The 27,500-nt window shown below is 38.0% G+C and overlaps 1 protein-coding gene across 2 annotated transcripts in view; it reads right to left on the bottom strand.

The window, feature by feature from the left end:
• Positions 1 to 27,500, bottom strand: part of plxnb2b (plexin b2b) — a 327,318-nt gene that overhangs the window by 238,533 nt on the left and 61,285 nt on the right. For both annotated transcript variants that reach the window (NM_001423669.2, NM_001197316.3), the window contains 1 exon segment: positions 11,508 to 11,555. The gene's annotated coding sequence lies outside the window, so the exon portion shown is untranslated.

The raw sequence follows: 27,500 nt of genomic DNA, 5'->3' as shown, positions 1-27,500 counted from the left end.
TGTGTGTACTTGTGTGTATGTTTAAGTGTGTGCATGAGTGTAAGTGTGAGTGGGTGTGTGAATGTTCGAATGTTTATGTGCGAGTGTGAGCGTGCTTGCTTGTTTGTGTGTGTGTGCATGTGTGTGTATGTTTGAGTGTGTGCATGAGTGTGTATGTGCGCATGTGTGTGTACGTTTGATTGTGTGCGTGAGTGTGTATGCACATGTGCATGTGTGTGTGTGCATGAATGTGTATGTAAGTGTGTATGTGCATGTGTAAGTCAGTGTGTGTGTGTGAGTGCGAGTGAGTGTGTGTATGCATGAATGTGAATGTGTATGTTTTTGTGAGTGTGTGTGCATGAGTATGCGTGTGAGTATCTGTATGTATGCATGAGTGTGTGTGCACGTGTGTGTTTGTGTAAGTGTGTGTGCGTGTGCGTGTGAGAGAGAGACAGAATAGAGGAGGTTTATTATGGAGGGTTTAATTAGCGTGAGCATTAGAGTCTTCACATGCCAGAAATAGACAAAAACATCTGATTAGCATTCACAATTTTCCTTTTGAAGATTTCCGAGGATGTGTGACGCTGTCTGGAGATTTGTGATCACACGTGCTGCTGTGCGTGTGTGCATGTGTGTGTGGTGTGTGTCATACGCCTGGTGTTTGTAACCAAATCTCTGTTCTGTTCCAGTGAGAGTTGAGATGAGAGCTCATCTCCCATTACACTCTCATTCTGCGATCAATCCCTACAGCTGGAAACACTATCATACACACACACACACACACACACACACACACACACACACACACCACATCTGAGCTATTCTGTGCATCTGAGTGTTAGTAATTGAACAATAATGCGAGTGTGTGTGTGTGTGTGTGTGTGTGTGTGTGTGTGTGTGTGTGTGTGTGTGTGTGTGTGTGTGTGTGTGTGTGTGTGTGTGTGTGTGTGATGGACATGCACCCCTCAAAGCAGTCCTCTATGACCACAATGGAGCTTTACAGAGAAGTTCAGAGATGTGCAGAGAGAGAAAGGAAGAGCTGTTACAAAACACGAGGAGACAAATAAAACTCCTGAAGATCTGGGATTTCATTCATTCATTAATTTTCCTTCTGCCTTATTTGTCAGGGGTTGCCACAGAGGAATGAACCACCAACTATTCCAGCATGTTTTAAGCATCAAATGCTCTTCCAGCCGCAACCCAGTACTGGGAAACACCCATACGCAATAATTCCTACACACGCATAGACAACGCACAATTTAGTTCATCTAATTCCCCTACAGCAGGGGTTTTCAAACTGCGGGTCGCATAGTGAGGAAAGGTGGGTCGCGCAGCTTCGCTTAGCTGCAGCTATATTTACGTTGCTGCAAATCAAAACCAGTACGATAATGGTTGAACGACTCTTTAGAAACGATTCTGTTTTTCAAATAAATCATTTAGGTTAATACACATGAGGTTAATACATCATTTCTGGAAGAGATTCGCCATCAAGACCAAGTTGTGGATCTCCTCCAGAAATGTCAGTGACTCTACGTTTACAAGTTTGTGGGCGTTTGAGAAGTTGCTGTTGTCATGTGATGTGCGCTAGACAGGACGGCCTGTACCTGGTGTTCGATGATGAAAGTGTGTAGCACGGCCGTAAATGAGGTTGGTGTTACCATCTTGTTCCTTTGGAGTGCGCTTGCTTATTAGCTTGAGCAACCTGTTTGTTTCGAAGTTTATGAGGCAGTTGTTGTTTAATTTTATTGGTGATTCCCAACATGTAATGCAATGGTAAGCTTGGCCAACAGTTTTAGCGAATTTAATGTTTCTCCATTCAGACAGAATGCCCAAGCATACTTACCAAGAGGTGTTTAAAAGATGGCTGCCTAGTGAAATGACTTGTCTTAAAGGGGCTTCCTTATTACTTTAATCACGACTGGAATTAAACTCAAACTTTAACATTTCCAGAATAAATAAAAAAAATTAATAGATAAATAAATAAATAAATAAGCTAATAATTAACTAATAATAAAAAATAACTAATTTGTTTAAATACAGCCCATATAAATTGTTTGCAACCACTTACCTAAAAATATGTAGTAAATTCAATGAATAATTTCTTCAGTGTGTGTGTGTGTGGGGGGGGGGGGGGGGGGGGTATGATAAAAATCTATTTTCATAATAAAAAAAAGATCACATACTTTGCAGGGTCCTAGAGTTCACACTAGTAACAAACAAGACGAGAAAGGCAAGATGGTGAAGGAAGAGTTGAGAAAACACACGGTGAAGGACTAAGACACAGGGTGGAAAACTGGGAAAGAAAGAGGCGAGAGCAGAAACCCGAGCTGTGACAAAACAAGCAGAGACAAGATAAAGACGTGAGAAAAGCAACAAGACGAAGGAAAGAGGAGACAACGCGAGATGTGAAAACAATGGCAGTGGAGACGAGTGAGAAATAAATTGAAAAGGACAAGATCAACCAAAATAAGACCAAAAGCCGAACATGATGAAAAACTGGAATAAAACCAGCAGAGTCAAAAATAAACACCCAGCAGCCACACAATATCATAATATGTTAATATTACGTAAAATGTAGGTTGTGATGTCAGGTGACCAAAAATTAAATGTCTAGCCAGAGTCTAAGGACAATATTATTTTGATGTCCAATCATGACGTCAAAAGGTTGTGTGGGAAAATGACCAAAATCCAACATCAAACCAACAAATACTGACATTTATTCATCAGGTATGGCAACCAAAATCCAACGTCATATAGACGTCATAGTGGTAACATTCACATAATATCAAGCTGTAACATTACTAGACGTTAATATTTGGTGGATTTTAGGTTGTTGGAAAGTAACCAAAATCCAACGTCGAGCCAACATCCTAAACCAACGTCATTTTGACGTCAAATAATGACATTTATTTGTCAGATATGGCAACCAAAATCCAACGTCTGATAGACGTCACAGTGGTAACGTCCACACAACGTCAAGCTGTAGCATCATTAGACATTGATATTTGGTTGATTTTAGGTTGTGTTGGAAAGTGACCAAAATCCAACGTCAACGCAACATCTAAAACCAACGTCATATTGACGTCAAATACTGCCATTTATTTGTCAGGTATGGCAACCAAAATCCAATGTCTGATAGATGTCATTGTGGTTGATTTTAGGTTGTGTTGGAAAATGACCATAATTCAACGTCGAGGCAACATCTTCAACCAATATTATGTTGATGTCAAATGCTGACATTTATTCGTCAGGTATGGCAACCAAAATCCGTCTGATAGACGTCATAGTGGTAATGTCCACACAACAGCAAGCTGTAACAGCATTAGACGTTGATATTATTTTGATTTTAGGTTGTGTTGGAGAGTGACCACAATCCAACGTCGAGCTAACAATTTAAATCAACATTATATTGACGTCAAATACTGTAATTTAGTCGTCAGGTATGGCAGCCAAAATCCAACGTCTGATAAATGTCATAGTAGTGACGCCCACACAACATCAGGCTGTAACAACATTAGATATTGATATTTGGTTGATTTAAGGTTGTGCTGAAAAGTGACCAAAATGTAACGTTGAGCCAACATCTTAAATTAATGTCAAATACTGACATTTATTCGTCAAGTATGGCAACCAAAATCCAGTGTCTGATAGATGTTATATTGGTAACGTCCACACAACATTGCTGTAACATCATTAGATGTTGATATTTGGTTGATTTTAGGTTGGATGTTGGACATCGACGTTGGTCTGACGTTTTCATTTTCCAACAAAATGCAACATCCCCACGATGTTGGGGTACAACATCAATCTGACGTCATGTTGACGTCCTGTGCCTGCTGGGTATTTGCAAGAAAGATGAGAAAATAACATTACGTTATGTGAAAATGAGAAGAGAAATGAGAAATGAAGAGATAAAGAGGCACAAAATGAGACCAGAAAGCCCCAAACAATGAGATGATCAGAGACAGAACAAAAAAATGAGAAAAAAGGAGAGATGATTCGATTAAATGTGACAGAGAAAACAATGTGTTGAGACAAGGGAGAAATGAAAAAGACTTTAAGAAAAGACATTAAACGAGAACCAAAGAACCACAAAAGGCAAGAAATGAGATTGTCATGAAACAAGGACACAAGAGAAAACATGAGGAAAAATTAAAACCATGAGTAAAACTAGACGATAGACCAGATGAGATGAGAAAACTTGAAACGAGGAAACACAAGACGAAACTCTGAGAAGCAACAAGACATAAGATGTGAAAACAAGAGAAAATGAGACGAGATGAAGTGAGAGGAGATTAGATGAAATGTGAAAACGAAATAAAAAAGGGATTGGAAGAAACGGGATGAGATAAAAATCTGAAAAATGGGAGCGGAGGGTGAATGTGAAAGAGCTAGATGAGAAAAGAGGAGATGAAATGAGACCTGAAGGCCACAAAAATAAATCTATAGAAGAAAAACTGAGACAAACTAGGGATCACAAATTTGGTGATATCAAAACAGACACACAAAAAAAACGACGTTACTGCATTTCCACTAACTGATAGTGGCTAATGTGGCTAATTTTAGCGGCTAATGTGATTAAAAATGTTTTTTTTTTCCTCTAGCTGATAAGTCTTTCCAAGTATCATGATGATTAATGTTGGTGGGTTTACGTATATCACAGCCTTATTTTTGATCAATGGAGATGTAGGAGTGTTATCAACGCTTTAATGGCAAGGTAAGCCGCTTATAGTTGTTAGCAGCCACATTAAGGTGTTTCTGCGAGGTTATATAATGTCATTTCTGAGAAAACTGAGAAATTCTGTATGAACAGATCAATGTGGTGCCACCAGGGGGGAAGTTGGGATGATTCTAAAGGTTGGTTTATACTTCCGTGTCGAGTGATCTGCGTGACCCACGGTGCCTGCCTTGTGAGTAGCCGTACATTTATACTTCTGCACCCTGTCGAGATGCTCTGCAATAACACTTCCGAAACAATAGCTAGCAGTGAGGTATTTACATTCCTCTGTGTCGAGTTTCTTTGCGGGTATTTAGTTTTTTCTGAAAGCTCGCTCATTCAGAGGCGGAAACCGGTGGACTTGCAACAACTTTAATCATAAGGTAAACGCAAAACAAAAGTTTCCATCTGGAGCTCCTTCACGGGACTCCACACTTATAAACACTCGCACCATCGAGCTTGCGGTTCTAAGCAAAGCCCACACTTGTCACAGCTACGAAGCCGACCAATCACAAAGCTTGAGTTATGCATCGTTGAGAAGTGTAGTTAAATTTTTTTGAGAGGTGCGCATCAGCGCTGGTGCAGCCACAGTGAGAGATCTGCGACCACGTAAAGGCTGCGCCGGACCATGTGTGCTTGATGCAGAAGTTTAAATCAGGCCTTAAGTTCCACACCGTTTTGGGGCCCCAGGGAGCGCAATGAACCTGATGAACCCTGATAGCTGACAACCGATAGTAATATGACTGAATGCGCACACTCCGATCTGTTCGTTTAAAAACTAAAAAAAGCACGCAGCAAATATTAACGATAATTACTTTGGGTTCGTTTTGCTAAGATTCCAGTGTGTTTTCGTTGACTAGAAAAACTGTCGTAAAAGCTCACGTCTGCTCCAAGCTTCTCCCTCAGAGAAATAAAAAATGTGTGGTACAATCCTTTCCCTTAAAGAATCTGTCATTGTAAATTTGTTTCAGGGCTGGTAAAAGTGTTTTGCATCTTGTTAATTTTTTTTCCTAAAATGTTAATTTGTTTCGTCCTTGGTAAAATCGTTTTTCCTATGTAATTGTGTCTCATGATAGGTAAAAATGTTTTCCAAAATGTAAATTTGTCTCGAGCTCCGTAAAAGTTTAACACTTTCTAATGTTGTTTTACACTTCCCGGCCACCATAGTTTTCAGATGTCTCCAGTTTCCCCCAACCACACTGGCACAGAGCAGCAGTGTTTTAAAATGAAAACGGCCTCTTCAGCGTTTTCAAAACACTCAGTTTTAGGCGATCGAAAACTCCGGTGTAGTGTGGACGGAAGGCGTAACTGTAGCAAAACTTGTGCGTTTTAAAACTAAAATTATTAGTGTAAACAGTTTCTCTCACACACACACACACACACACACACACACACACACACACACACACACACACACACACACACACTATGTGAAGTTTATTTATTAACTAATTTCGAGAGGATCACGTGCGTATGATTGCTTGCAGCTAGTCCCTCATTACTCAATTTATGATTCACCAATCAGACGATTTCTACACTGAAAAAAAATATTTAGATGATTCCTTGGATTTACTAAATTTTTTGACGTTAAGTGGTTGTAAGCAATTTATATTTGTTGAATTTAAACAAACAAATTAAGTTGAACATTATCAAACTTAATTTGTTTGTTTAAATTCAACACAAATAAATTGTTTGCAACAGTTCTGCATGCAACACTTTTTTCAGTCTATAAGCCACTATAAATACCCTAAGTTCCATATAACAGCCATCTTCGTTTTGAAGAATCCCCCTTCCACCCCTACTCCCCCTCTTTTCCTAGATGGCTGGCACGATAGCCCAGTGGTTAGCACTGTTGCCTCACAGCAAGAACGTTACTGGTTCTAGTCCTTACCATGCCAGTCGATGTTTCTTTGCGGAGTTTACACATTTCTCCCCATGCTCACGTGGGTTTCCCCTGGGTTCCCTGGTTTCCTCCCACCGTCCAAAAACATGCAACTTAAGTTAATTGACTAATCCAAATCGGCACCATAGAAATGCTCCTAGTAAGTAGTTATCTCCTAAGAGCAATCACTATCTGTTTATTAGCTACTACAGCAGAGGAGTTCTCGAGATCTACCTGAGCTCAAACTCCCCTCTCGCCTTGCAATTGGAAGGGAGCCCCGGGCTCGAGGATCTTATGAGCTCAGGGCTCTCTCCAGGGACAGCATGCCAAACAAGCTTTATAATCAATCATCAGCTAAGTGTGAACTCTTGAAGGCTAATTTAGTTGATTCAGTTCACCTATAGTGCATATCTTTGAATTGTGAAGGAAACACCAGGAGCACCCAGAGGAAACGCACACTAATAGGGAAGAACATGCAAACTCCACACAGAAATGCCAACTGGCCCTGCTGGGACTCGAACCTGCTAACCACTGAGCTCTGTAATCAAAAGCAGAAATTACTCTGAACAAGTCAACGAGTGAGTAAATGATGACAGACTTCTCATTTTCGATTGAACTATCCCTCAATTCCAGTTGTCGCTTGACACGCCAAACATACAAATAAAAGCGAGACAAAACAAGAAACAGACAACAAGCCAAGTTAAACAGATAAACACCAATGAGACAAAAGTCAGATAAGACAGGAGAAGAGCATAGCAGCAAACGAGAGCGCAGATGGGAAGAGAATGAGAGATGAGAGGAGAAAACGAGTGTCTAAAGGAGCCAAAGCGGAGCAGATGGAGAAGAAGTAAAGTAGAAACGCAGCTCGGTCTCACTCATCTGCTGCTAGTGGTTTATTGATCGTAGACAGCGAGTCTCAAAGTCATTTATCACCGGCTCCTCAAGCCCCGTATGTGTGTGTGTGAGAGATAACTCTTCTGATAGCGGCCATAGCATCCATTATTCCCCACAATGGGCCGTGCCTGGACCTGCCCGACAGCTTGACACACACACACACACACACGCGGGCACATACACATGCACACAGCGACAAACGGCCTCTTTCTGAAAATAATAAATAAATAACAGCACGTATTGTTTCCCAGGCTTGGCCGAACAGCGAGAGCGAAGCTGCTTCAGTGCTGATAGCAGAGCAGAAGCCTGAAATACGGCCAGAACACTGGAAAGTGCTGAGGCTGTGCATGTGTGTGTGTGTGTGTGTGTGTGTGTTTACACGCTCAGGTTATAGTACATCACATTGAGCCAAGCTTGCGGAGACAAAGATGGATTAAAGTTGCAAAGGAAAAGTCAAAACGCACTCGATTTGCTTTCTTAATACACATACTTGATTTTGATTGTGAACGACTCATCAGCACATGTTTTGTTCTGTCTTTGTAATCTCGTAATGCAGTCCAATAAGCACACTGATTTAATTCTGTTTAATTGATGTGGTGATCAACCCTTTTTTTTCTTTTTTTCAGACTTTGTGATAAACACACTTGAATTTGTGATGGATAAGTTATCGGGTGGATGAATGGACGGACAGGTTGGTGGGTGGATGGATGGATAAATGGATGTTGGTGGTTAGATGAGATTTTTGTGTTTATTGATGAAAGCATGGATGGAAGGATGGATGACATTAATTAATGGATGGATGGATGGATGGATGGAAGGATGGATAGACAAATGGATGGATAGACAGATGGATGGACAGACAGATAGATGGACAGGCAGATGGATGGATGGATGGACGGACAGACAGACAGATGGACGGGATTTGACATGGATGGAGGGGATTGGAAATACATGGATGGATAGAACATGGATGGATGGATGGATGGACAGATGGACGGAAGGATGTACGGACATACAAACAGGGTTTGAAATACATGGATGGACTGATTTTGACATAGATGGATGGTTGGATGGCCAGAATTTGACTTGGATGGATGAACAGACGGGATTTGACCTGCATGGATGGGTGGACGAACGAGATTTTACATGGATGGATGGACAAACGGACAGGATTTGACATAAATGGATGGATGGATGGATGGACAGAATTTGACATGGATGGATGGATGGATGGATGGATGGATGGACATATGGACGGATGGCCGGGATTTGACATGGATGGATGGAATTTGATGGATGGATGGACAGTTCACCAAATTCTCAAATCATTGCCTATAACCTAAATAAAAATACCTCAAGTACCTAAAGCTGCGTTCACACTGGGCTTTTCTCCCCATAGACTTCCATTCATATGACGCAAATGCATCAGACTGGAATCGCAGGGTCATGCGTCAAGTTGCGCAGGCCGCTGCGGTGCATAGTTCAAGCTTGGTGAACACTGACCAGCGAAATCGCATCACTTGACTGAGTGAGACCAATTGAGGATCAAAACATGACCTCTCTGAACAGAAATTTAAAACATAAACCAATCGCTTACTTTTTTAATGTCTAATAACCTCGTTTAATCCCGCCCCTTTTCGCAGCACCGCATGACAGAATTTCGCATTATCAAACTCTAGTGTGACCGCAGCTTAAGACAGATTTCTGCTCTTCGCCGCAAGTTGCGTTAAAGATAAATATGTTCACCAATATCTCAAAGTATTGCCTATTCCTGTTTGCACAACATCTGAAGTGTACTGGTCGGCGTTGTTGTCTCTTGTCCTGTTTTAGGGTGCTTTCACATCTGTAATTCGCTTCATTTGGTCCGGACCAAGGGCAATAAATGATAAATCGTTGCATTTTCTGCCGCCTTTGGGTCGTTTTCACACCACACTGCTGGCTTTGGTCCGAACCAGTTGAAACGAACCAAAATGCAGTCACCTGACAAAATTCACATCTCTCATTGGCCAAATGTTGTTGAACATATTTTCTAACTGTTTATCGATTGGTCAGAATTCAAGTGCTGGAAAATGCCAATGAACTCCTGCAAGTAAACAAACCGGCAGACTAGGGGTGTCACGATTTCGATTTTTAATCAAAATTTATGCTCAATTTCGATTATCGAATCAAAAAATAGAATCATCGATGCTGCCACGCCCCCATGCCATGTCAGCTTGGCTTGCCAAGCGGGAAAAAAACAGGCTTGTTGAAGTGCTTGTTAAACTGCAGAAGCAGGAGACCCGTCGACAGAACTTAAACCCTCTCCTCTTTCAACGAAGTCGCCGGTGTGTAAGCATTTTGGATTTCCAGTGAGTTATGTTGACAACGTTCAACACAGTTTTTGCAAGCTCTGCTATGTACGTATTACGTACGGTTCGTCCGATAGACAACACCGGCATCGCGATCCTCCGCCCGCCCCCGTTGCAAATCCGCTCGCGAAAAGTACACACTCAGGCCCTGTTTACACCGTCTTTGTTTTTAAATGGCATTTTAGAACGACAACGATTTGACATCCACAGTGGCGTGTAGCATTTCTGAGCAGCCCTCCTTCCTCTCTACCTCTGAAAATGCACATCACGTGACCACACAGACACAGACGCACACACAGCCTTGCGCTCGAGACAGCAGGTCCAGGCAGTCAGAGGACTGCTTCAATCTTTTACTCACTTGTACTTAGTCATTTTAGCGAACACCTCAGATGCTGTTGGCTGGTTCCTGTTGGTTGTACGTCTTTTTTACCGTCGCCATTATAACGACACAGATCACTGCCTATTCACGAGTCCCGCAGTAAAAGTGATTGACAGGTGGTAATTATGTGTGTATCTTGGTATCGTGTGTTTATGGGTAAAACAAAGACCATGCAGGTCAGGTAGTTTAAACGGTAGGCTACAAATAATGAATTGGTCATTAATTAATTAATTATTCATAATCGAAAATCGAATCGAATCGTGACTTTAGAATCGAAAATGTAATCGAATCGAGGATTTGGAGGATTGTGACACCCTTACGGCTAACACAAAATGTCACTTTTACTCTGGAGGGATGACTGTGCTGACTGATTGTATGCCTGCTTTAGACAAACTATACATATCGAGAATGAAGCGCGGCTGGAAAACAGAATTTTATTGCATCGCACGTCACTTCAGGAGGAGGCGTGAATTAATTTAGCTAATCGGCGACATGATCATCTTGCGAAAATATTACCAACGATGCATCAGGTAATGTTTTCCCCTCTCTCTCTCTCTGTTGGTAAAGCGCTGTCAACAAATATTTTTCCTCCATATCCCATAATAATCAATATTTTAGTTGATCTTATTTTATTTCATTCTTCTACATGTTTATAGTAGTGTGTAGTCCTGTGTTATATTGTCAATTTATGCTGTTTGATGTAGCACCTTGGTCCTCAAGGAACGCTGTTTAGTTTCACTGTGCTGCACTGTATATTGTTGAAATGACAATAAAAGTCGACTTGACTCCTTAAGTAGCTACAATATGTTGAACAAGTGATGCATCTGGTTGATGACTTCTTCTGAGATTGCTATAAACACAATACACCCAATCACCCTGGTCAGTTCTCGTAAATGAACAACTTATGCACAAAGGACATGAAGTAAAAAGTCAGCAAATAGACTTAAGTTTCATTTCATGTGAGCTGATTTCAGTCGCTTTGAAAAGGCAGTTTAGCATTCTGTCGTCCTCCACTAGGCTGACTAATCAAACCCACAGCTCAGAGCTTGAGCGAGACCGCCAGGAAGATTAAACAAGGTGGGAAAATGATGAACATTTAAAGCGATCAGACACATTCTCGTTTTCCTTCCAGCAGCTCGTCCCGCTGCGATCCAGAAGCCTGATGTGTGTCAGGATGAATAAAGGTCATGCGGGAACCTAACCAAGTGCTGCATTGCCATTTCGGCTACAAACATCGGACGGGCCGCCAAGCCGGCGCTCGCCTGCCAAAAAGATGAAGAGTGCATCTGAAATCAACTATATTCCTACCTTACAGTCTGTTGGCCCAGAGGAAGAGGAGGAGGAGGAGTGGAAAACCTGGAATAGAAAGACAGTGTGAATCAGTTTGTGTCTTGCATTTGAATACAATGACCTTAATGTTTTTAAAACGAGATACATCTACATGAGAAGCAAATTTGTGAGGTATTACTATACGACTGAATTTAAGATACTGTGGAGATCAGAAATAGTAAACAACCAACACATTCCTACTGTCTGAGCTCATTATTGTTATTGTTATTATTATTATTGTTATTATTATTATTACTGCTGTTTATAATAGTAATAATAATAATGATAATATTAATTGTTAAATGTAGCAATGATACTAAAATAAAAAAATATCATTATAAACTTTATATTTTTTTACTTTATTAATTTTATTATTATTATTGTTAGTAGTAGTAATGCTATTTTTATTATTGTTATTATGATTATTGTATTTATATGATAAATGCATGATGGAGAATCCCCCCTCAAAATTGTGAAGCACTTTGGGTGTATTGCCATACACAATAAATGCGCTATATAAATACACATTACATTACATTACATAAATACTACTATATTATAATTTAAAATTATTATTTTTATTATTATTATTATTATTATTGTTAGATATTTAATATTAATAAAAAATATTGTTTTATTTCATTATTATTATTACTACTTTATTATTACAGTTTTTATTAATATTATTTTATTTTTAATAATTATAATAATAATTTGTAAAATGTTATAATTATTATCATTATTATATTCTCAAATGATTATTATTATTTCTATTTTTAATTAATATTGTTATACTATATTATATGTTTAAATATTATTTAAATTATTATTTTATTTTTAATTTTAATAATGTTATTTATTTAATTAGTATTATTGCTACTACTATTACTATTATGGATTTTATATTATTAAAATTATTATTATTTTATTTTTAAATTATCATTAAATAAGTATTATTGTTTTTTTATCATCATTATAACTATTTTATTTTTATTAATTATAATATTACTAATTATAACTATTATTGTTATTTTAAAATATTAATATTACTATTTATTTAAATTTTAAATGATGATTATTATTATTATATTTAATATAATTTAAATTAATATTCTTACTTATTATTATCATTACTATTATTATTATTATATTTTTATATTATTATTATGAATTTTATTAGTATATTATAAAAATATTATTATTATTCTCTTATTTATGTTTTTAATTATTATTATTTATTTTATATTATTATTATTGATTACTACTACTACTACTACTATTAATATTATTATGAATATTGTTATTATTAAATGGTATTATTATATTTTATATTACTAATGTTATTTCCTATTAACATTTTTAATTATTATTATTATTATCATCATCATTAATTTTATTATTTTTAAATCAAGCTTTCTCTACTTATAATCTCAATATAATCTCGATAATTCTTTAAAAAAAACTCTTCATAATTTTTTTCATGCTTATTGTGGATACTAAATGACATTATTTACTCACCCTAATCATTCTTCAGTGATCTACACCTTCAATATCTTACGGAATTTTGCTGCAAATAAAATGTGTATCTCACCAAACAGACAAACAAAGAGCAGCGGATGGATATGTGGAAAAACAGATAAATACAGGGTAAAACAAATCAAGTGGAGAAAAAAAGTTCCCTCACACCATATGCGCCATTGATTTCCTATTCTCTTGGAAACATTTAATGAGCTTAAGCGAAAGAGAAAGAGATGAGGAGAAAACAGATAAAAGCCTCGCAGAAATTTTTCCCTGAGAGCAAATCATTCAGGAAGACAAGAAGGTGCTTAGCAGAGGAACAGGTGTTGGATGTGACGATTTCCACACTGAAACCAGAGCCAAAAAAACCCCAGCAGGAGTGCGTCAACAAGGAGCAAAGCTGGACCGCATCTGTCTGCAAGTCATTCCCAGAGCATCAACACATCACAATAATACAGCATGAAAAGAGCCACAGCAGTATAACTCTTTAAATATTACAGTGAGGGAATCACTAAGAGCAAACTACAGCTGTGAGAAACATACATTAAACATCTGCATTGTGTTTATGCAGGAATCACTACTGAAATGAACTTTATTAACACACACACAAAAAGTATCTATCTATCTATCTATCTATCTATCTATCTATCTATCTATCTATCTATCTATCTATCTATCTATCTATCTATCTATCTATCTATCTATCTATCTATCTATCTATCTCTTGTGGTTTACCCCAGGGATCTGTCTTAGGTCCAAAACACCCATCCATCCATCCATCCATCCATCCATCCATCCATCCATCCATCCATCCATCCATCCATCCATCCATCTATCTATCTATCTATCTATCTATCTATCTATCTATCTATCTATCTATCTATCTATCTATCTATCTATCTATCTATCTATCTATCTACAACTTGTGGTGTACCACAGGGATCTGACTTGGGTCCAAAGCGTCCATCCGTCTGTCCTTCCGTCAATCTGTCCATCTGTCAATCGTTCCGTCTGTCAATCCATCCACCCATCCATCAATCCATCCATCCATCCATCCATCCATCCATCCATCCATCCATCCATCCATCCATCCATCCATCTATCTATCTATCTATCTATCTACAACTTGTGGTGTACCACAGGGATCTGACTTGGGTCCAAAGCGTCCATCCGTCTGTCCTTCCGTCAATCTGTCCATCTGTCAATCCTTCCGTCTGTCAATCCATCCACCCATCCATCCATCCATCCATCCATTCATCCATCCTTCCATCCATCTACTGTATCTACAACTTGTGTTGTACCCCAGGGAACTGTCTTAAGTCCAAAACATCCATCCCACAATTCATCCATCTCTCTAAAACTTGTGGTGTACCACAGAACTGTCTGAAGTCCAAAACGTCCTTTCGTCCGTCCGTCCGTCCGTCCGTCAATCCATCCATTTATGCATCAATCTATCGCTCCATCCATCCATCCATCCATCCATCCGTTCATCCATCCATCCATCCATCTATCACTTGTGGTGTACCACAGGAATCTTAGGTCCAAAATATCAATTCGTCTGTCCATCCGTCCATTCATCCATTCTTTGTGGTGTACCACGTGGATGTCTTAGGTCCAAAATGTCAATCTGTCCATCAATCCATCCATCTATCTCTCCATTCATCTGTCCGTCCATCCATCCATCCATCCATCACTTGTGGTGTACCACAGGAATCTTAGCTCCAAAACATCCATCGGTCTGTCAATCCATCAATCTGTCCATCTGTCAAGCAGTCCGACTGTCAATCCATCAATCCTTCCATCCATCCATCCAAAACTTGTGGTGTACCGCAGAGATCTGTCTTAGGTCCAAAATGTCAATCTGTCCGTCAATCAATCAATCCATCCATCCATCTGTCCGTCCATCCATCTATCCATCCATCCATCTGTCCATCCATCCATCCATCCATCCATCCATCTATCTATCTATCTATCTATCTATCTATCTATCTATCTATCTATCTATCTATCTATCTATCTATCTATCTATCTATCTATCTATCTATCTATCTATCTATCTATCTATCTATCGTGGTGAACCACAAGAATCTGTCTCAGGTCCGTCTGTCAATCCCTCCACCTATCCATCGATCTATGGCATAACTTGCGGTACACCACAGGCATCTGTCTTAGCTCCAAAAGTTTTTAGGATATAGGCAATAGTTTTAAAAAATTGGTAAACGTCTGTGTGTCTGTCTGACTATATACCAAAATACTATATCACATAAACATAATAAATATGAGATACATAGTCAAAATGATAACAAGTTAATAGGAGATATAGATATCGATATGAAGATCCAATACTATAATGAAAAGAAGATACAATAATGAGAAATTTTAAAAAGCTAAATGATGACAATCCAAAATTAAGCAAATTCATAATAATGAAACTAAAGCTTGAAATGATGGTATAACAAGAGTAAATTTTGCTTAATTAAAATGATGGTAGTGAAAATTATGATATATGAAATCTTAATAGGGAGATTAAAAAGTCAAACTTATGACTGTGTGAAGGTATAAATTAAAGACATTATTAAAAATAATGATGATTACTGACATTTTATCACTTAAAATTTATCTTATAATTATGAATATGTCATATATTATTACTTTTTTACGTCATTTATATTATTAATATTTTTTAAGTCATAAATGATACAAAAGATTGATTTATAACATATACCAATATATATGTACCAAGTATAAAAGTCATAATTATGAGATAAAAAAAATACAATAAGTAGATACTCATGTCCTTATTAATACAAATCACATGTAATTATGACATGGCAATAAATAATCGAGGTTTACTTGCATTGCTTATCCACCCAATAAATCTCAATGCCAAAAAAACAAACAAAAACAGCTAGAATTACAAAATTTCCAATCCTATGTTTGTTTAATTGGAATATTTCAAGATTACAACATTAGGTGAACAGCATGGTGAAAAGATCCTTTGTCTAACCCAGAGCATGACTGAGAAAAAAATGGTTTCACATATCAATGTTTCCACAAAAAAAAAACATAACACAGACAATCGTTACAAGTCCACTGATGCCCTAATCGACGAGCTGCCGAGAGCTTGTTTTTAGCAGTGAAAACGATTTCAAACGTTACAGAGCCATTAGAGAGGCAGATTGTGAGTAATGTGAGATTCGGACGATCTCCCAAAACGCCGCCCCATTAGCTCCAGCAGTGCAAAAGAGAGAGAAATCTGCAGCCATTACGGCGTCCCCCAGGGCTCGGTATTGGGCCCAGTGCTGGATTTCAGCGATGTGCAGTATTGCTTCATCCTTTCATTTTGCAGCCCCAGTGGAACCTCAGCCGTGTCGTGCTAAACATTATCAATCAGCTAACAGCAGCCTGTTTAAAAAAAATTGGCATTAAAAGCTGCCAATGGAAAAGCTAAACAAATACGGTTTCAATCTGGTTCTTATCTACAAGCGCCAAGCTGTCTAAAGTGGAAGATCTCAACTAGTGTGGGGTGTGGAAACATTACTTTTGCTCATAGAACTCAATGTTAACAATATTTAATACAGTACACATTCGCGATAGTCACATCACTAGATATGCAATGCTGCTTCTGAATTATAGTTGACCAGAAGTATTTTAAATTGTATTTAATTACTGTATTTAAACAAAAAAAAATAAAAATTCTCTCACTTTTTTGTCTTATTTTTAGCAAAAATATCGACATTTCAAAGTGAAAAGACGATTATTTTACTTTTCCAACTGGCAGATAATTTTACTTGTTTTCAAGAGTTCACACTTAGCTGATGATTGGTTATAAAGCTCAATTGGCACGCTGTCCCGGGAGAGAGCCCTGAACTTATAATAGGCATGGGGCGGTATAAGATTCTGATGGTATGATAACCTTGTATAAAATATCACGGTTTCACGGTATTGTGATTACTGCTCCTAAATATATTCTTTTTAAATGTCTGTGGGTTTCTGCAGGTTTCATCACATCAAAATAAAGATTTTTTAAGACTTCTATCAATGAAATTTCAGACTATCACAGGGGAAAACGCTAATCATTTTATTTTTAATTAATTTACTTTCCCAATTAAAATTAAAATTCAGTTATTTCTTAGCCACATATTTTAAATAATGTGTCAAAACAAGCAAACTTTAGTTATATGCATATATTTTTATTAGCACAACCTTTCTTAAAAAAAAAACAAGTTTTAAAAGCTTTAATAAACAAAATGTATGCACAACATAAGTGTATTTTTTTTAAATGTAATTTAGTTTGCTAATGTTCAATTAAAAAATTTCAGAATTCTGAGGTCTAAATCAAGGTTAATATTTGTTTTGAGAGGAACTACACCTTTAACTTCAAGATTATTTAAAAATGCTTTATTAAAATATATATATATATTTGGTGTCATTTATTTAACCGACACTCAAAATGAGACACAATGAGATCAAAGTTTTAAAAGCTGTAATAAACAACATTTATGCACAACATAAACTTATGCATAAAAACATAAAAACTTTTAAACTAATGTTATTGTACGGATGTAAGGAAGACAGTTAAACCATGTTGCTAAATGGTTAATAAATGTTAATTTTGTTAAATGTTTTTTTAGATGGATTTGTTAGTTGTACTGAATGGCTATAGCTTTACGTGGACAATTAGTGAAAATTATGACCTGTTTAAAGTATTTAAGACTCACAACAGCATATTTCAGTGCACTTTTTTTAAGGCTTTAAATTTAGTTTTTGAAATTGAAGATATTTGAAGTCTCTGCGGACACCCTGAAAAAACTCAAACTTATTAATATTATTTGTTATTATTAACTTTTAAACTTATTTTGAGAAACATTAAAATATTTTGGAGCAGTAAACATGTCAGGCTGCTCTCTTCATTAGTTTAAAAAAAAAACACAGATTTCTTGACAATTTAAAATAGCATCTTTGGATTTTTTTATGCTGCGATACTGTTTTCCTAAAAAGCTGAAAAAAAAAATGTAAATAAAAATACACATACCTTAGGAACAGTATAGCAGAAAATGTTGGAGGTTTTAAAACCTTGACTTTTCCAAACCGTGGTATACCTTGAAAACAGTTATCATCCTATGCCCAGCTCATAAAGTCCTCAAGCCCGGAGCTCCCTCCCGTTTGTAAGGTGATGGTTTCCAACCATTTCCTGTCTGGTATTAGCTTTAATGTCCAGCTTAAACCAAACTGGTCATATTCCAGACTGACCAGCTAAGACCAGGCTGGAAATGGCTGAAAACTAGCCTGGAAATGACCAAAACCCCTTAAAAACCTGGCTGGTCTACCAGCTAAAACCAGCCTAGGCTGGTTCAAGCTGTTTTCCAGCAGGGTAGTCTACCGAAATGTGTATATTCCATACAAAGTATGAAGCTGAATGCTGGCAGCATTCTGAAAAAGTTAAGATGTTTTCAACTGGGTGCTCCTGAAGTTTGCAAGTTATTTTCATAAACGGTGGAGATGTTAATGCGACTGGATGTTCCAATTGGCTGGAGCCATCTCACGTCAGTTCTTTCTAAACATCCACAAGCTCTCTACGGCAATTTTACCGGTAATGTTACAACTTCTCTTTCTGGACAATAGCCGAAACGAATTTACCAGTATTTTCAAAGAGGGCCTGCTCACACATACAGACCTTTCCAGAAAACTGCCGGTCATTTTCTAGAAAGGTCTGTATGTGTGAAAGTGACTGAGGTAGAAGTAAATTTTTTCCCAGAGATGGGTTGCGGCTGGAATGGCATTCGCTGCGTAAAAACTTGCTGGATAAGTTGGCGGTTCATTCTGTTGTGGCGACTCCGGATTAATAAAGGGACTAAGCCGACAAGAAAATGAATGAATGAATGATTATTCAATTTCTGTACCTGAATACTAAACTCCAGTCAAATAGTGCTATTCAAACTGTATTAATAGCAGTTAATACAGTTTTACAAATGTTTCCAATATCGTGCAGCACTAGTTCAAAAGTTAAATGCCAGTTTGTTTACGTATGCTGTAAAACAGTATGAGATTATGTAAGAGAGTGTAGTAATGTATAAAGCACTGTGTTTAGTAATTAGCCTGCTTGTTTTCCATTCTCGTACAAAGGACTGGTTGTGTGGCTAATAAGCTAAAAGCTTAATAAGCCAATTGGTTGGCCTGTTTTTTTCCCTGCAGCCTCCATGTTGAGTGTTTCTCTCATTAATTTTTCATTGAATGGTCTGTTTCCTCTTCATACTCTCTCCAGCTGTGAAGAAGACTTTGATTTTGGTTTGTTCATGTCAGCGTAGTGTTAGCAGGTGTCCCAGCAGTCCTGCTGAATTATCCTTCATGAGCCAGTGAAGTGTCTGTCGAGCTAGCATGAGCCTACGTTTTCATGCTAAGGCTGTGATGATTTATTTTGCTCAGCAGGTTTAAAGAGGCAGATAAACGGTAACGAGCAGGCGGAATAAAAACAACCCATAAATGTCATAATTGTGAGATTATTAATCCAAATTATGAAATTCAAGAGAAAAAATATGACAATCTCAAAATTGATATAAAAGATAAGTCAATAATTATGTATACATCATTTCTAATTAAGATAGTATGTCTTAATTTAGCTCAACTATGAAATTAAAGTTAAAAATATGACATATCAAGCCATATTTGTGTGTAAATCAAAAATGCCATACTAAATCACAACTATGAGATGTGTCAATTATGAGATTGTCTACTAACCCAGAAATTAGATATCAAAGTGTTAATTATGACTTTCTTTAGCCATAATTAAGATTTAATGTTAGACAACATGTCAAACTTGCGACATACTATGAGATTATTATATAGTAACGTTGCATACTAAGTTATAGTAATCATTCAAAATTAGGACATAAATGGTTACAATTGCGATAATTTCGACATTTCATAACTTATACTTTTATCTTACAATTACGGCTTTACATTATATATTAACTTTGCATACTAAGTTATAGTAATCAGTCAAAATTAAAACATACATAAATAATATTCCAGATAAATTAAGTTGAAAATGACGAAATAAAAGTCAAAATTATGACATATACCCTATTATGGATGGGGTATTTGCCGAGCTAGTGTTTTTCCCATACTGATAAACTTCAGGTGGCCTGTTATTATGAATTTTTTTCTAATTTATACGATTCCTTTTGCAGCATCGATGTTGTAATGTCATTAAAATACATTCAGTTAAATAAATTTTGGCATTTATTTAGTTGCCCAAGCGTAAAACGAGACAAAAGCTGTTTGCTCGTCAGAATCGGCAGGTAAGCGCAGAAGCTCTATTGAATATACTGGGGTAAAATAAATGCTCAAATTACAAAGACATGGCAGGGGAAAATGTCATTTAATGCAGTGCTTCTTGTACAATCTGAGACCCACTTTAAATGAGAGGGTGCTCGCTGCAGAGCCATTTGAGGAGAGCTGAGCTCCAGCGAGGGGGAGCATGAGCTGTCGCTCCTCCTCCTGTAAGCTGTTTTAATCCATACACCAACCCCACCCCTAACTCTACCCCCAGTGACATCACTCGTAGAAGAAGTGCAAAAAAGGTGGAGCTCAAGCTTAAGCTCCCCCTCGCTGGAGCTCAGCTCTCCTCAAATGGCTCTGCAGCGAGCACCACTTGCTTTATATCACTCAGCCAGTGGAGATCGCTAATTTTTAAAGAAAACAGACCTTAAATGCAGCAATTTTTGCATTGGCATACAGTTGACCGGAAGCGCTTAACCCAGGTTACTGGCAAATTTAACGTCCTATTAGCATGCTTCGGCATATACCCTATTGTAATAAATCTTAGAATTGTGACTCATAATGCTTATTTCTGTTTTTGTAAGCAATTGTTAGGATATTTAGAAATTATAAGATTGAAACAATTTATTAAAACATACAAAATTTCTACTTTGTATGTAATGAATGGTAATTATGAGATAAAGAGCAATAACAACATCACAACAGCAATAATTTTGACAATTCATAATTTATACTTTCATCTTAAGGCCCGATCACACCAAGACACTTTTTATTCATGTTTTGTTCACATTTAACGCCTCGTGACTAAACAAAAATCACTAATGTGATCATGCACACCAGCGTGCAAAACACCACCTGTAAAAGCGTCATTTTTAAAGAACCGCCCATGCTCGTTTTCCATTTTAAAAACTTCATTAATCAGCTTGGCACTTTTGTTCACGAGTCTGGCGCTAGACACCAGTTGGACGCACTAAAGTTCAAAACAGTCAAGGTAATCACTGATTCCACTGAATCGATCCAAGACCAGCGACGAGATGATCCCAAGTTTTCCATAATCCTGGACCAGGCCGTATCCTGAGCAGCTGCTGTGGTGGTCATGAAGGAGTCTTCGCTGAGGTCCAGCTTCCAGTCTCCGGCGCCTTGACTGCAGCTCTGCACAAGACGTCTGACCAGGTCCGGATTGGCTAATCGGGAGGACCGGGAGAATTCCCGGTGGGCTGGTCCGTTTTTTGGCCGCGAGGGCCGGTGTCCCTAGTTCCAGAATCGGTTGCTCTCAGCAGTCACACTTTTTAAAATTTATTTATTTATTTACTTGACCACAGACTTCTTATTCATTATTTTACCGCAGCTCTGCTCTTTTTATCTATTTTCACGTAGCCTCGTGAGCAGGATGCAGGTTAATGATGATATAACTAGATAAGTCGCCATGCAACATGCAGCTGTTGTGGTACAGTGGTTAGTACGTTAGATTATGACGCGGCCAACCTGGGTTCGGTCCTCGTCTGAGTAACATTTTTTTTTTTTTTCATTTTTATTGTAAAGACATAATACTGTAAGGGCTGTTGAACATTTGAAGTTCTAAAAGTGCTGTTTTCTCAAAAAAAGACGTGATAGTGTAATTAGAAACTGAATTGGAAATAACCTTATTTTAATATAGTCAGGGCTGAAAAAGAGTCCCACTCCGGCCCTGCGTCTGACCAGAGGAGAAATGGTCGTGCACAACTGAGCCTGGTCTCTCTCTCGAGATCTTCACTTTCGCCAATTGGTGAAGTTTATTTCTCACCACTGTTGCCACTGGCTTGCATGGTTCGGGATCTGTAGAGCTGCGCATTGATGGGTTTGCTCTTCAGTGTTTGGACTCTCAGAAGTGATTATTAAACCACACTGAACTGAGCTAAACTGAACTTAAACTCCGAAAACTGAACTACACTGTTTCAATTTACTATGATCTTCTATGTGAAGCTGCTTTGATACAGTCTACATTGTAAAAGCGCGATACAAATAAAGATGAATTGAATTGAAATTATGAGATGTTTCAATAACGACTTTCTCATAACTCATAAATCTTATAATTTGCATTCATGACATGCAAAGTCACAATTACAACAAAAAGTTTTTAACCGAACAAAATATAAAATAACGTGACATCCAGAGGTTGACATCGGCTTGATGGTAGCAATGAATTCGGCAAAAATAAAAGTGCATCAAAAACAGCAGGTTAATATTGCGGTGGGCTGAATGTAGGCTGAATGCCGCTCTACAGGAATCTCTCGCTGCAGGGTAAGCGTTTCCCCCCTGCTGTGGGATCATGCATTTACATGAAGCTCCGGTGTATTATAGTGTCTGGGCGGAAAAGTCACTTGGCACAAGGCTTTCATATCCCTTCAAACGGATGCCCTTTTTTTTACCCCCTCGCTAGCTCGCCGTCAGAAATCCTCTCAGATTTACTCTCAGGGCATCGGCTCGCGGCTACAAATACACTCAAGACATTTTATTCAGGATCGAGAGCAGGGAAAGAGTGTCTGCGCTTAAGCAAACCATGACTCTTTGCTTCTGTTCTGGTTTGGGTTTTTCTCTCTCTGCTTTTATAAATATCTGCACGCTTGCATTCACAGACCCCAAGCTGTGAATCCGCAAATTCACTCGACATTCAGTTGAGTAGCAAGGTTTGATCCCTTTTTTCACTTGCCTTTCTCACCTTATAATTTCTCTATCTCTCTCTATCACACACACACTCTCTTGACTTTCTTTAGTAGGGAGTCTCCTGTGGTTTTCCAATGTTTGCCTTCAGAAAGCATTGCGTTTTGTTATCTCTTCTGTATAATTCTCTTCATTACATCATTAAAAGCTGCTCTTCGTCTTCCTTGCATCATTTCGCACATTCGGGTCTTGGAGGTTGACGTCTTTTTTTTTTCTTAATCAGTGTTTTTGTCTCGTTTTTACGAAGATAAGCTGTTTTGTTCAAACTGATTTTGTGTAGAATTTATGTTGGGTTGGGTTTTATTTTTGTCATCCAAGAGTGTACTTATAATTAGCGGATGTAATACATGTTGTGAGGTGTAAAAAAAAAACAAATGTTGATAACAAGATTAAATAAAAAAAGTGAAAATTGATATGCCAAGTCAAACTTGAGATGAACTGGAATTGATGTAAAAAGTGAATGGTGCTATTTTTATGATGATAATTCTGATCAATAGAGATTAAGACAAAAGGCTGACATTGTAATTATAATAATAATAACAACATTATGGGCCTTATCATACACCCGGCGCAATGTGGCGCAAGGCGCAACGCGATAGTTGTTTGCTAGTTTCACCTTGGCGTAAGAGTCGTTTTGATGTTTTGCGCCACGCTGTTTTAGCAAATGCATTTGTGCCCATATAAACGTCACAGACTGAAGCGCCCTGGCCTATAGCGCACTGACATATGGTACAGTAGCACTTAAGTGTGTCCTGAGTTCGAATCCAGGCTCGAGGACATTTCCCGTCCCAACCCTCTCTTTCTCTCTCACATTGCTTCCTGTCTGAAACACTTTCCTATCAACTTAATAAACGCAAAAAGGCCAAAAATACAAAAAAAAAAATACAAAAATACAAAATACAAAAAAAATGAAATTTAAATTATGACATGTAATAACTTCTACTTTTATCTAAATATTTATTTTATTTAGTAAATCAAAATCTAGTAAACTGAATCACAAGATTTAAATAAAATACAAAAAAAGCTCACAATAAGTCACAAATTCGATCAAATGAGATTAAAAAAGCTATTAGCATTATCTCAATTATAAATAAGCATGTCAACATCAAAATTATGACATACAAAGTCCTAATTATGAGATTAAAAAGTCCAAATCATCACACACACACACACACACACACACACACACACACACACACACACACACACATACACACAGATATATTAGATATTATCCACACATCTCCCCAAGGCAATTACCAAGACGTTCACCAACTAGCTCACCAAAATAATGACATACTGACAGTCAGAAACACAATAACCTGAAGCAAACAAACCTCCCTCCAGACTCGCCACATCGGCTGCCAAAGAGCTCAATAATGGTTTTGAGGGGTTTCTAGCACTCATTAGCAGTGCGCTAGTGGTGGAACGTGAAGATAAGCGCCGGATCGGTGGCCTGCGACATGCTGCTCTTTATCTGATGGACTCATCGAGCGCCTATCAATACACAAGCCAGACAAATCAGCGAGACCAACACCTGTTCGATCAGATGATGATGACCTGCAGGACGGCTAGCGAGACGGGCAATAAATGCACAAAGCAAAGGACGAGGCCAGTAGCATGCTAAAGTTCATGCTACGACACAAAACACGATAGTTGTTCACGATAAACTGCACTGAATGTCAATTCAATTCGAAAACTCCACTTTTTGGGTAATTTTACAACTCAATTCCCCTTGTGTTTTACCATTTTTAATACATTCAGCTGATATACATTACCAAACAAAGGTCTTGTCGTCATTTCCATTTGTAAGAGAATCAAATAATAACTTCACTTCTAGTTGATCATTAGGAAAAGTGGCAGAAGGTCGATTTTTCAGATAATTCATCTGTTGAGCTGCATCCCAATCAACACAAATACTGCAGATGACCTACTGGAACCTGCATGGTGCCAAGATTCTCACAGAAATCAGTCAAGTTTGGTGAAGGAAAAGTCATGGTTTGGGGTTACATTCAGTATGGGGGCTTGTGAAATGTTGTGGATGGCAGCATCAACAGCCTGAGGTATCAAGACATTTGTGCTGCCCATTACATTACAAACCACAGGAGAGGGCAAATTCTTCAGCAGGATAGCGCTCCTGCTCATACTTCAGCCTCCACATCAAAGTTCCTGAAAGCAAAGAAGGTCAAGGTGCCTCAGGATTGGCCTGTCCAGTCACCAGACATGAACATTATTGAGCATGTCTGGGGTAAGATGAAGAGGAGGCATCTTGATGAACTCTAGGAGTCCTGCAAGAACACTTTAATTGCCGTTCCAGAGGACTTTATTACAATTCACCTGTACCACATGTGTTTGGACTGTGCGGGAAACTGGAGTACCCGGAGGATCCCAACATGAACACCGGGAGAACATGCAAACTCCACACAGAAATGCCAACTGACAAAGCCGGGTCTTGAACCAGCATCCTTTTTGCTGTGAGGCGATTGTACTACCCACTGCGCCACCGTGACGCCTGCTATCTATTTTGCGATATGTAATTGTATAAGAGCTGGTAGCAAATACTTAACTCCCAACAGCTACCTCTAACATGTTCAAGTTTAGTTCCAGCCCTGTTTAAGCACACTCTCCTGTCATCTTCAATCTGAACCGTGGGACCTTGATTAGGACAGGTGTTTGATTAGCAGTGGAACTAAACTCTGCAGGATAGAAGCGCCGCTGTCCAATTTGCATAACATTTGCCTTGAAATTGAATAATAACGAGGCTATGTTCAGAACAGCTCGCCATACAGTGTATTTACAGTGCATGATATGCTAATTTTGTACATGCATTGTGTATCAGAAACGTAAATTGTATGCTAATGAAGTTAGCAAAGTGCTAACAATTAAATCAAGGTTGTACATGCAATGTGTAGAGTCATTGACAAACTTTTTATGGTAATGAATATAACTAATACTAACACTAAATTCTTAAAATAAACAATGTGTGATAAGGTAATTTAGCTAATGCTAGCATCCACATCCAAAAGAAGGCAAAGTAATAAGTTTAAGCGCTAACATTAAATTATATTATGTAAATTAGCTAATGCTAACACTCACTTGTTTACTGAAACAAGTTTATGATTGTTTAGCTAATGCTAGCATCCACATCCAAATGGAGGCAATGTAATAAGGTTGTTTAAACAATGCGAACATTGAAACCTATAATGTAATTTAGCTAATGCTAACACTTACAGAAACAAGTATGATATGGTTGTTTAGCTAATGCTAGCATCCATATTCAAATGGAGGCAGTGTAATAAGGTTGTTTAAACAATGCTAACCTAAAAATATGTAATTAAGCTAATGCTAACACTTACATGATTACAGAATCAAGTATGATATGGTTGTTTACTAATGCTACCCTGCTGAAAAAAACAATTAAACCAGCCTAGGCTGGTTGGCTGGTTTTAGCTGGTCGACCAGGCTGGTTTTAGCGGGGTTTAGGCCATTTTCAGGCTGGTTTCCAGCCATTTCCAGCCTGGTCTTAGCTGGTCAGGCTGGGAGATGACCAGCTAAAACCAGCTTGACCAGCTTAGCCAGGCTGTGAGCCCAGCCAAAACCAGCTATGTCCAGCTTAAACCAGGCTGGTCAAGCTGGTTTTAGCTGGATTTAGCTGGTCATTTTCTAAGACCAGCCAACCCGCCTAGGCTGGTTTAAGCTGGATTTTTCAGCAGGGTAGCATTTACATCTGAAGCAATGTAATAAGGTTGTTTAAACAATGCTAACATTAACATGTATAATGTAGTTCAGCTAATGTTAACATCCATGTGTTTACAAAAACAAGTTTGATAGCCCTGCTGAAAAATGCATCTTAAACCAGCCTAGGCTGGCTGGCTGGTTTTAGCTGGTTGACCAGCCTGGTTTTAGAGGGTTTTTGGCCATTTCCAGGCTGGTTTCCAGCCATTTCCAGCCTGGCCTCAGCTGGTCAGGCTGGAAAATGACAAGCCAAATCCAGCTAAAACCAGGTTGACCAGCAAAATAATTACGTTGTTTAGCTAATGCTAATTTTCACACGAAAAACAGAAACGATGTTCAACAAGGAAGTTTAATGAATGCTAATGTTAACAGTCAAATGGAAACAATATGCAATAAGGTAGCTCTGCTCATGCTAACAAACAAATAGGTTGCTTTGCTAATGCTAGAGGTCACAAGGAAATGGAACTAATATATTGCTCCATGAATGTTAACTAACTTTCAAATGGAAACGACATCAATACGGTTGCTCTGCTAATGTTCAAATGAAAACAATCAAACAAATTAGCTAATTTTGGAAATGATAGTAGTTTAATGAATGCTAACAGTAAAATTCCAACAGAAAAATGCAGTGCGGTCACTCTGCTAATGCTAATGTTCAAAATCAAACAATATGTAATAAGGTTGTTTTGGTAATACTAGCATTCACCTGCAAACACAAGCAATACGCAATAAGGTTGT

This window comes from Danio rerio, chromosome 25 (assembly GCF_052040795.2).
Source record: "Danio rerio strain M-AB ecotype USA chromosome 25, GRCz13ab, whole genome shotgun sequence".
In the NCBI taxonomy this organism is placed as follows: domain Eukaryota; kingdom Metazoa; phylum Chordata; class Actinopteri; order Cypriniformes; family Danionidae; genus Danio; species Danio rerio.
This window is presented reverse-complemented; position numbering and strand designations above follow the sequence as displayed.